This window comes from Polistes dominula, unplaced genomic scaffold, assembly GCF_049000335.1.
Source record: "Polistes dominula isolate Pdom_NZ unplaced genomic scaffold, Pdom_raw_medaka contig_12, whole genome shotgun sequence".
Classification (NCBI taxonomy): domain Eukaryota; kingdom Metazoa; phylum Arthropoda; class Insecta; order Hymenoptera; family Vespidae; genus Polistes; species Polistes dominula.
Genome location: NW_028301116.1, coordinates 3403574 through 3416349, shown reverse-complemented (window position 1 = coordinate 3416349; position 12776 = coordinate 3403574). Strand labels below are relative to the sequence as shown.

The 12776-nt window shown below is 29.9% G+C and overlaps 1 protein-coding gene and 1 long non-coding RNA gene across 2 annotated transcripts in view; one reads left to right on the top strand and one right to left on the bottom strand.

Annotated features, from left to right (window-relative positions):
• The window catches only part of zfh2 (Zn finger homeodomain 2), a 251745-nt gene that overhangs the window by 219858 nt on the left and 19111 nt on the right, over window positions 1-12776 (top strand).
• Window positions 1-12776, bottom strand: part of LOC149031066 (uncharacterized) — a 99132-nt gene that overhangs the window by 72201 nt on the left and 14155 nt on the right. Inside the window, exons 2-4 of the long non-coding RNA XR_016178102.1 lie at window positions 6341-6445; window positions 5914-6022; window positions 4660-4735 (exon numbers count right to left, since the gene is read on the bottom strand). This is a non-coding gene — a long non-coding RNA (uncharacterized LOC149031066). The remainder of the gene's footprint in view (window positions 1-4659; window positions 4736-5913; window positions 6023-6340; window positions 6446-12776) is intronic.

The following is a 12776-nucleotide window of genomic DNA, read 5'->3' as shown; positions in this document are numbered from 1 at the left end:
AACACGGTTCGTACGATCCTATGTCACAAATTTATGACTTTACTTTGAAATCCAATATTTCATTTTAAAATTAATACTAATTGAAATAACTAATTTTTTGTTATCACTCTTTGATAAGAAAATATCCTTATATTTAATGAATAATAATTAAAATTAATATTATTTAACTTTTTATAAATTTGAAATACAACACTCGAGTATTATAAGAACTTTGTCTTATCTTTATTGTTTTTTTTTTTTTTCATTATTCCTATTCACAATTTATTAATCCGATATTAAGTATAATAATATTTAAAATATTAAATATATAACATAAAAATTTAATAATAAATAAAATAAACAAAATTAACTTTCTTAATCAACTTGAAATATTAAAAACTACTTCGAGTACAAAACTTTAACTTCCCTTTTTATCGTTTCCCTTTATAATGATACTTCTGAATAAAAGCTTTTATTTAAAATTACAGAAAGAGTAAAAGATAAGAATAGAAAAAAAAAGAAAAGAAAAACTAGAAAATTGAAAGAGAACATCTCGATAATGAGGATTGCCGAGTACACTTGTCGTCAAAGTTCGAATCATGGTAAGCAGCTTCGAGCTTGAAAAAGCTCTCATTTTATCGAGCATTTTTTTTTTAAGAGAAAAGTACGGACTAGTAGGAATGGTACAATAGAGTTCGACGTTATCGACTAAACAACAACGATGTTGGTGATGGTAGTGGTAGTGGTAGTAAAAATCGTTCGAAAAGACACCAGCGTGAAAACGAGAATCGAACGTTCATTTTCTTTTTCATCTATTTTTTTTTTTTATCATTCTTTACCTTCCTTCTCATACTACTTTCCCCTAATCCATCCCCTCTATCTCTTTCTAATACTTTTTTTCTTGTGGACTATCAACGTACGTCAGATAGGCTCGTGACTATCGCGAACCAGCCGAAATGTCACGGAGAGGCACGACGACGTCTACGAATACGACAAAACTAACTATAAGACGAATCAACAACAACCTAACTTTTATCTATGGATAGTATTTTAATAGAATATACTGAATAAGGTCGATCGCGATAATTGCTTGCACGATTCACGAGTACCGGCCTGTCTCTGCCGTTTATCAGCCGATTTATTTCTTTATCCTTATCCTCCTCCTTCTCCTTCTTTTATCTCTGTCTCTCTCACTCTCTCTTTTCTATTCATCCTGTTCCTTCCGATCGATTTTTTACTAAAAGATATTATTAACGATAATATTCCTACTTCTATAATGTATTAGGTAATTTAAGTTCAATAAATAAATCTAATTTAATTCTGCTCGACCATTTGTGGAATTTGAAATTTTCTTGGCCTAATTTAACTATTATTTATTACTAAAGAAATTGTTATTTTTTTTTCAATTACTCACACATTTGTGTAAACGATTATCGAATGTTTTATTCATTTAAATTTTTTTTTGAAGTTATTATTTTTTTTAAATTAATTTATTATTTTTATTATATTATATTATTAATACATTAATATTTAATATTATAATATTATATAATTTAATATTAATATAATATAATAATTTTAATAAATTAAAATTAAAAATAAATTAATATGATAAAGTAATATTAACACTAGATTTACGGATGTTTTGTTCATTATTTTTTAATGACGTAATAACATTGTTTGAATAAAGGATTGAGTAAAGGAATTGAACTAATATTTACGTATATTTCATTACGTAACTAAAAACCAATAAGTTTTCAAAAAATAGTATTTAAATTTTATAAATATATAAAATAATCAAATGTTCAATGAGTCAAATTGGCTCAATTCGTAAATCTAGTGTTAATATCATAATAAATATATAAGAATATAAATATTATAATATATAATTACTAATATATTAATATTACAATTAGTTATATATTTATATATAATATTATCTAATTTCTATATTTTAACTTTGCTTTATAGAAATGCTTTTATTTATTTTTATTTTTAGTTACAGGTATATCAAATTATACTTTATTTTATTAAAAATAATAAAATAAAATATCTTCTTCCTTTCTTCATAGTTTGAATCGAACAAAATCCCCCATTTTTTACAAATTTATTTAAAATTATTATAAATATCATCCCCTAAAAGTATTTTTTTCTTCCCTATACAATACTTGTAAAAAATACATTGTAAAAAAAAGTTTCGTATTACCACACGGTGAAATTATTTTATCAAGAACTTTACCTAAACGCGACCCTTAATCGATAGAAGAAAAAAAAAAGAAAGTAGAAAAAAAAATATGATCGAACGATAACAACCCTAACGCAACAGTGAAACTAACGTTACGCAATTCGGTCGGAGAAATATCGTAGAGACATGAGGGCGACGTTGCGTCGTAGTTGTCGTCGTCTTAGGGCGAATGACCGTCGTACAATGTACTTTATCCAAGGTCAGGGGCCATACCTGACCCTGCCACTTCTCTTCGACCCCTATGGAGAAAGTCCCTAATGATCCCTCGTGACATAAAGCTATTTTTTTCGTCGCCTCCTACCAACCCGCGGCCGCGTGACGATTCGCACGCGCGCCTACGATACTCCGAGAATAAAAAAAGAAAAAAAAATTACAACTGCAAAGAGAAAGAGAGAGAGAGAGAGAAATAAAGTAGGGAGAAAAAAAATCAATCGGTTGTACGATGTACATAAAATACTTTCTTTTTTTCTTACACACAGTGACACAAATACATGTGTGCATCCGTAAAAATAAAACGTGAACGTAAAACTTGGATAAAAGGATAATTTCTCTCCCTTTATCCTTTTATCTCTTACTCTCTTTCTTTTGTTCACTTTCACTATCTTTCACTTTCTTTTCTTTTTAACTTTGAATGATTCAAATAGGATGCGTGCAACCAGTTTAACCCCCACCCCATACCAAACAAAAGTGCCACCACGGTCGCGAGACCAATAACAATCTCTCTATCTAAGTATTAACCTTCCTTTTTTTAATAATAATAAAAAAAAACACACATTTTGCAGTAAAAAGGTCGATAAGACCAAAGGGAGGATATTCCGGATACAAAAGACGAACGATAGGGGTAAATTGATACGATTTTCTGTCATTATGCAAATCGGAACAAAAAAAATACTCTGCTATACATTTGATGCTTCGTATGTGTGAGTGAAATTTGCGTTTAATAACCGAAGTAATCACATTATTTTTTTTTTCTTTAGAAACTCTATACATAATTTTATTTTTTTCATACGCGAATAATTATTAAATTTTTTTTTGCAAAATTGTTTAAGATTGTACTAACTATTTTTTTTTATCTAAAAGATAATGGAAATTATTTGACCCTACGTATTTAAATTTATTATGAAAAAAAAATAGAACCTAAACAAAAATTTTTAAATTTATTGTGATAGGAAAACAAAATAGAAACCAACAAAAAAATGATTAAATTTATTATGACAGAGAAAAAAAATAGAAACCAAAAAGAAATTAAATTCTTTTTTTAAATAGCATAAACTATTTATTATTATAATTAAGTGGCATTAGAAACTCGACAGTTCATTGGCCAAATCCCGGCAGTGTTTCCGTTCCAGATCGCGACCTTTCCATTCGCGGTCTTCGTAATCTATTTTTAAAGAAAATATTAGGTGGTTCGAAAAGTCGTTTCGTTTTTCTTTTGTAAAAATAAAGACAATTTTTGCTTAGAGGTTAAACCTAAACCTTTCAAGTGGTCATAAATAGTTGAATTTGATAAATTTAACCTCTCATCGATCTCATGTGTTACTATTTGTCGGTTTGCATCAACTAATGCCATTATTGCGTCAGCAAAAAACGAAACGACTTTCCAAACCACCTAATAGTATGCACACAATTGATTAATATTAATTACAATTTTGTCTTAAGATTAATAAAATATGTAATTGTAAAAATATTGAAACTTCCCCTAGTAGCACAAAATATTGAAAAATATTGAATACATGTGTATTTAATTTAATTTAATTAATTATTTTAATATTAAAAAGAGATTTAATATCTTTTTAATATTGAATAAACATGTATTCAATATTTTTCAATATTTTGTGCTACTAGGGATCGGTTCTCGATGACGATGAAAATTGTGAAAATTATTCGATTGGTGGTTACGTAGTGATCGGACTTATCGATATCAAAAATAAAAACATTGATAAAAATATTAATTATGTAATTTTTCAAGTAAAATACGTAAAATGAAATGATTTATTTTGAATAGTGATGAGTTAGAAGCAAAATTACAATATGGCTTTGTTCTTGGTTCTGCATCTCATGAAACGATGCAACTTAGCCAAAAGGACAAAATGAGAAACAAGGAACATAGAAAGAAACTGGTTGGCAAGTATTGCCAAGCAATAATCGTTAATATATTCCACGACAAAGTTGGTTGGGTTAGCTCCAAACCGCAGACAAGTATGACGATGACGATGATGACGATGATCACACCGATAAAACTTTCATAAGCCAGAGCATCGAGAAACGAATGATTACATGTCGCCATACGGGAACATAGTCATTTCAAAAAGTAGAATAATATGTTGTAACAAAAAAAGAAAACAGAGAAAAATAGAAAGATAAAATGATAGAAAGAGAGGGGGGAAAAAAAGAGAGATAGAAAAGAAAGAAAAAAAAATAACATAAAAACTTACAGTCATCGTACGCTGCTCCCCCTTTCGAACTGTCATCGACCTTGGTTGTCCATCTATCCATCCAGTCACTCAACCCCTGATTCCAGAAAGAAAGTGTCATTATACGATTCACTCGATATAGTTTAGCGAAACTAAACACATTATGCACAAGAAAACTACTCAAGGAAATAATTTGTTAAAGAAATTTAATATAGAAAATGTTCGAAAGCAGATTCGTCTAAAAAAGAGGGGACAAATGCAAAAGAGGGAATGAAATATTATGAAATATTTATATTACAAAAAAAAAATATCAAATACATATATAAAAGAAACTTTTCTTTGTACAATCGACAATTCGTTAAGTGGAATTTCCGATAGAAAAAATACTAGTGCATAAATTTATTTAAATATAAAATACCGAATAGTATTTTATAAAATTTCAATAATATTATTTATTTAAATGTAGCAATTAATAATTTCATTTTATTTCATTAATTATCTCACCCATCAAGATTAGTAAAATAAAATCAGGTCAAAGTATTATATCATCTAACGTGATCGTATTGTATTAAGTCTTTAATAGAAGAGACAAGATTAAAAAGGAACTAGAGAAAGAAAGAAAAGAAAAAAAAGAATGGTTACCATAAAAAAACCCAAGCACCCCTCACCAAATGGATTTTTTCATCCCACGTGTAGAAAGTAACTTGTCCCCCCCTACTCTTTTATGCGTGCTTATCGTGCATGGTTATTAACGAAAAGAAAAAAGGGCAGGCATTAATAGCATCCCATTGGTCGTGGTGCCATAAATATAAAAACATCCCCTTAGTTATATGATACCCTTCGCATGTAACACGTCCTCAAACCCGTGGAAAACGCGATTCAAAACCGACATATGGACTTACCGTTTCAAACTTACGTATTACTCGTTAACAACGTATACTAACAGAAAGGACATAAAAAATTAATGCTTTATTTATTTATAGGTTATTATTTATTTATATTGATATTTTTAGTTAAGTATTTAAACGTTATTCATTAATATGTTGATTGGTTTATATGTTTAAATACTAAATTTAAATAATTAATATATAAATACTATATTTGAATACTAAATTTAACAGTTTAAAATTGCAATTCCAATTTTACTGAAATTGCCCGTAGCGCCACGATGTGCGCCAATGGCGTCATTGCCAAATTCACTGCTGGTAACCTATAACCACGATAGTATATACAAAATAATAATTTAATATTATATATTAAGTTATAAAGACTAACCTCTACATTTTGTCATCCATAACTTCGTCAGCGATTACACCGTCGTTTATATCTATTCTTTTCTTGGCTTTACCCTGGTCCATTAATTTATCGATAAATATTCTTGTAACTGAAAATAAATTTCATTTTTAAGCATTCCATCATTTCGTAATTCATATTGTTCAATTTCTTTATTTGATAAATACTTTCAAGATCTTTTTTACAAAACACGTAGATAATCTAACCTCACTTTTCAACTCTTAAAAATACAAATGCAAGTACGTAGACCAAATATTCAGTAAAATCTAATTTTTAGAACGTACTATTTTTAAATACATTATAAATAAATTAGTTAATATATTTATATCAAAACTAGTCCGCGATTTGAAATAATAATGTAGAACAATAAATTTATCTTTTTTTCTTAAACTTTTTAATTTAATCTTACCTTAAATATCTCAGCATTACTCTCCGAGCAACATCTCAGAAATCCGGAAGAAGACTACTTGAGATATAAACATTTCCGGTTAATGGAAAAAGTTAGTAGACCTCCCTAAAACGTGTAAATTTTTTTTAGCAGCGCTACCTGGTGTCTGAAGAAACATACCAGTTTAGAAACTTGCCTATAATAATTGTAAGACAATTTATTTTTCAATTAATTAGTATTATTATCATTATTTAATTATCATTGTTGATCAGTTACGAATAAATTCGTATCGTTATGTTAAAACGTTGAAAAGTAGTTACGAATGAACTTGCAATGGCAGAAACCCTGTTTTAAGAAAGAGAAGTTATTAGGACCCAAGGAAATGTTACTAGACCGTATAGAGTATGCTCTTCGAAAAGAAATCGCAGCTAAACGAGATATTACAATTAATTTCCTATACAAAATTAATAACAATTTGATTATTATTTTCTATAAAAATATGTACATCGTTAAAACAGTCACAATCAATTAAATTTTAGTAATATTTTTGTGTGTAAATAAATAACCCTACAGAACACGTGTTTCTTATATTTCAAATTTCAAGAAAAAGATTATCCTAATAAAAAAGAAAATCGTAGTTTAGAGAAAAATCTTGTCGAGAACATTCGTGAAAGATCGAAGGGTGAAAGCTTAGGAACAGCCCTTCCCACTTACTTAACGTCCGTTGCCAGGGGTGATAATAAAAAATAAGCAAGATATACAACATGGCCAGCAAGCAATGCCTTCGGGGGTATAACTCGACTAATGTACCCCGTCGAAATCCATTCTGCAAGAATCTTCCTTTTCTTCTTTAGTTCCAAGTATCGCATTCTTTCTACCCTTACAAAACCCTCCTCTGTTTTACGCACACTCACACACGTATATACAAACACATATACACAGAATATATCTCTCTAGGGAAAACAATCTTATTCGTAGGCATTTCGTTATATAAACTTCATTATTATAAACCTACATAATATATGAATTCTCATGAGATTGAAAATCAAACAAGAAAGAAAACAAAAAATAAATAAATAAATAATAAAATTGAGAAATAAATTAATAGACAAAATTTTTGAAATAAAAGTTAATGCAATTATTTACAAACCCTTTTTATACGAATAAAATTTTCACGAGAATGGAAATTAAATAAATAAAAATATTAATAAAAATAAAGAACCGAAGATAAAGATTCTCAATGGATAAAAAGATATATCAACTAACTCAGAAAATTAGTTGGGAAAAGAGAAAGAGAGGTTTAGCCATTTTTGTGATAATATTTCACATTAATTACCATCGTTGGATATTAGCAAGAGAAAAGTATAAAAGATAGTATAAAAAGAGAAATAAAAAGTAAGAAAGAAGACAGTGAAAAGGATAAAAGGGGATTGCGATGGTCGCGGGGTGAGACATACACAAAGAGAAAAGAAGAGAAAGAAAGAAAGGGAGAGAGAAAAAAAAAGGAACAGTGAAAGAAAAAGAGAAAAGAAAGAAAGAAGAGCTCAGGCATAGAGTCATAAACGTGAGTTATGTCAGCAGTTAGATAGTTGAATCTCAGTATTCCATGGCGCGCTTTTGCTCCGTTAATATCTTCATTACTAAATCATCCCCGCCTTCCAACGCACTCTTTTCCTCCCCACCAACCCGCCCTCCTACCACCCTTCTCATTCTCTTCCTTCTTCTCTCTACGTTTATAAGTTCGTAAGTTCGTTGGTTCGTTCGTTGGTTCATTCGTTGGCTACGAAATTGCATTACATCGACGCCAGTTTTTGTCTTCCAAGAAAGAGAGAGAGAGAGAGAAAGATCAACCCTCGCCAACAAATAAGATCATTTTCATCCATAGCACATTTCTCTGCATTTTATACGAACATTTGAAACTACCCTGACTACCATAACACCATTTTGCTTTAAATTTCTTTTTTGTTGGTTAAATTACAAAAAACATTACGAGGAATATGAATTTTGTTAAGCTTGAATAATGATGACGTTTTATACCAATTCGTGATAATCTATTTATCTCGTTTTATCTTACCTTTTATCCGATTAAGTATTATTTGGTGTATTTTTTAAATACAATTCGAAATTTTAATTATCGAAATATTTTAATTGGTAATAGAAAGTATAGTACACACACACATATATTACACTATATAGTATATTAGTACTATATAGTAGTACTATATATTATACTAAATATTTTAATAGTTAATATAAAGTATAATACACAAATAAGTACGTAAAAATTGAAAATAAATAAAATTGACACTACAATAATGTATAACTTTGTTTTTTATTATACCATTTAATATTTTCGATTAATTAATATTATTTTAAATTATAAAAATTATCGAATAATTATCATCTCATATATCTGAATATAAATTATTATACTTACGTACAATACAATGTACAAATTTGTATTTATCTTTAATTTGTATAAAAAAAAATATCTAATAAAATGTTTAGACGGTATAAAAATTGACGCTATACGTGAATGAAATAAAATAATGATTAGAATAGACAAAATTGCGATCGTAATCTGGATGAAATTCGCGTACTCGAGGTAAAGAAAGATAAAAAGAAAAAATAAAACAAAGGGAATATCCCAGAAGACTAAGCGATGAATTCGAATCGCGAGGACACACCAAGCAAAAGAGGTGACTCCTATCTCTCTTTCTCTCTCTCTCTCTTACTTATTTTTTTTTTTCGGTCTTCCATGGCGAGCTACCGTTGCAAATGCGCTTTCTACCAGGAATTAAAGCACCAACCTTAAATTAAACCGTTCGTACGGACGGGTCGTAAGGCCTGACACTCGCGATAATTCACGTCGACCCACGTTGACGGTTGAGCCGTGTCGCATACAAATGGCGAAAATTCGTATGGTCGTTACCTACTATGCAAAACGAATGAACCGACGAACGAAAAGAGGAATTAAAAAAAAAAATACCAACTTATGGGGTGGAAAGGAGAAAGATTGAAAAAGACATCAAAAAAGAAACCAAAAAGCAAAAAGAACGAGCGTTGAATTCAACAAACTTGAGAATTTGTTGAATATACAAATACGAGGAACAAATTTTAATCAGAAAAAAAAACGTGCGAAATATTAAAACTTATTACATGAAGATCAAGTGTTTCATTATTTTTTATAATGTGATACAAATAAATGAAAAATTTGGAAGATGGATTAAGTACAGGATACATTGTTCAATCGAAAAATGTAAAAAGAAGAAAAAAAGGTGGAGGATGAAGAAGAAGAAGGAGAAGAAGAAGAAGAAGATGAGGTTGTTGAGCACATAGGAAGGGCACACCAAAAATGCACTTGGACGCATTCCCTTTTCTCGCGGTGCGGCGTGATAATCTTTTCGTTCCGTGTCGAAAGACGGGGCCCGGTTGGCTATTCTGTTCTTTCTTATTTCATCGTGCAAACAATGTAAAATCGACGTGCAACTACCGTGCAACCGTAACGCTCCTCTGGGAATCTTCGTATGGCAATTAGAGATGCTGCCGGTACTTTTTTTGCAACCAATCCTCTCATCTCTCGGTACACTTTATATATATATGTATGTGTACACATACTACTTCACAATCTATACAAGAGTAGTATACATACATATATACAATACATTGGTAAAGAAAGAATGAAAGAAAGAATGTACCACAGAGATAATTGTACCTTACCTGCTCACCCATTATCAACGCTTCATTCTCTCATCCCTTCAAATTCACCGATTCGACAAACTTTATCTTTTCAAACGAAATATACGATCTTAAGAGATATTAACTATCATGATTTTTATCTGATACATTGAAAATTCTATTCGACTCCATTCCAAATGGGGTAATTAAAAACAAAACTTATCATTTGTCTCGACACAATAACATGAAAATTATTTAATAAACTTATTTTACACGTTGTAAAATAAATTTCCACAAACAAGACGTTTCAATCACTTTTGATTGAACTCAAGTAAATGTATACATTAAAAAACAATAATATGAAATATATTCATCCTGATAAAAAATAAATTTGAGAAATACCAAGGAGAGATAAGCACTTAAAATCTTTGTAAAACTCGGCATAAAAGATTTCCGCTAACGGGACGATTAATTAACGCCAAGTTCGCTTTTAATTTGGGGTCGTGCAAACGAGTAGGATGCTTGCAAAACGAGCCAGCAGGGTTGGAATCAGTGATCCTGGAACAACCTGTTGCTGATGAAACACTCAAAGAGAAAAGGAAGACAGACTGGCAGGAAGGAAGGAAGGAAGGGGTGGTTGGTTGGTATTTCACAGGGATGGAGAAACAGAAGGATAAGAGAATAAGATAGGACGGGGTAAAACGAGTTGGTGGATTCATGGCTACTACTATCAGAGAGGGTAAGATTGGTGATGCTGCGAGCTGGCAATTAAGCCATCAACCCCTAATGAATGAACTCACTCGGTCTCCGACCCTAACACGACCCCATTAACTAACTAACCCCACAGTTATTTGCATGTCCGACGAAAGAGGGTGAGTTTTACAGAGATTCACCGGAAAGACAATTACCATTGACTTTATGGTCAGATGATTACAAGTTTAATACCTTTAATAATCTTTAGTTAAACCTCCTTGATTCTTGATATCTTCTTCTATGATTTTTTTTCTTCTTTAACCCTTTAAATCAAATTCATTCTACGATATACTTAAAAAATTATATACTCATTATAAACATTTGTACGAATGGGACGATTGATTAACACCAAGTTTGAATGCTTGGTTAATAGCAAGATTATTATAAGTTTATTTAAAACTGTTAATTAGGGTTAAGAATATTTATCAATCGATTTCTACTAAGTTATGGATGAAGATTCTGAATGATACCTCTTTGATTTATCATCGGTCGAAAATACCGATTTCGTTGATAATATCTTCAGCATAGCGAATACGTTTGGAAAAGGAACGAATGAAGAAAGGAACGAACGAACGAATGAATGAGGCCTCTGGATCGCGTGCCGAGACACACTTTGTCCTCTCCTAACTCTTTATACCTTATCCAGTTCTTAGCGCGGAAACGCTAATTCGTTGATTACCCTAATGACTGTCAGGAAGCCAGCGGGAATGGAGAAAACCCCATATAAGCAATGCTCCTTTATTCGTGTTTCTTCGTTTGATGAGTTTTCTCTCATTTTGATTTATTTTTTATTCAATTTATTATTTTTATATATTAATTTACAATTTAACGAACCTTGACTTCCGCTAATGAAAATTTTCTATAGTTTTAAATTGTAACTATGTATTATTGACTTATACAGGTTGTTTATAATTACATTTATTTATATTTTATATATGTGTATCAGTATTTTACGATAGGAAAATAAAGAATCACAGTAATACGTGAGCCAGCAACATAGACATGGAGATCATTACGTTGAATAAGCAAGTAAAGGCTAAAATTAAACGTAACCGACGTAATGCGCGAGTCTCTGGTATCTAATTAAACTCAAGGTCCCGTTGTCGTAAACTCGAGACGGTTTGCTTCGCTAATTTGAATCATTAGAAGGAAGATAAATCTTCGCTTTAGTTGATAAGCAAACTACGAGTTTCTATGATGGATAGACTTATTGATAGATTATCAAGAATTATTCATTTTAGACAAACACTTTTTTCTATTATTTATTTAATTATTTCATTTTCTTGTAAGTCATTTATTTTCGTTTTAATTAATATCGATCTAATCAATTAACTTATCATAACGAGATAAATCTTAAGGGAAATATAATTCAACCTTTTTTTTTTTTTAATTAATGTTTCGTTCATATTTTAAATTATTTCAATTGATTAATGTCAATTTCATATCAATCTATTTAATCATATATCAGAAAGATGTTTAAATCATCTAAAAAATATAATTTATTATAAGTTGTTTTTTTTTAATTAACATTTTTGATTGATCCAAATTTAAATGTATTTCTCATAAAAATAAATTTTACCTTCGTTGAATGATAAGACTTACTTTGGCTATAAAATGTTGACTGAAAAGATTTCAATTTTGTTAGATTAAACATATTTTTATCTAATAAATAAATAAAAGTTTTCGTTGAAGTTAAAATAATTCTCAACCCATTCGTTTATGTATATATAGATAATGTAATACATTAAAAATTTTTAAATCAATATTAACGAGAATTATGTTTGCGAGATAATCGTTAACTTCTTGTCGCGGGCTAGTGGCTTTCATTTGATGACGACGAATCTAATTGTACACACACCAGACTGGATATCGATAAGGTTTCTTAATACTCTCAAAGACTTCTTATGGCCCACATTTTGTATTCTCTCTTTCTCTCTCTCTCACACACACACATACACACATATACTCTTTTCTTTTTATTTTCCATCCTAAAATATAAATTTGTTTCTTGGTGTATTTTTAAAAA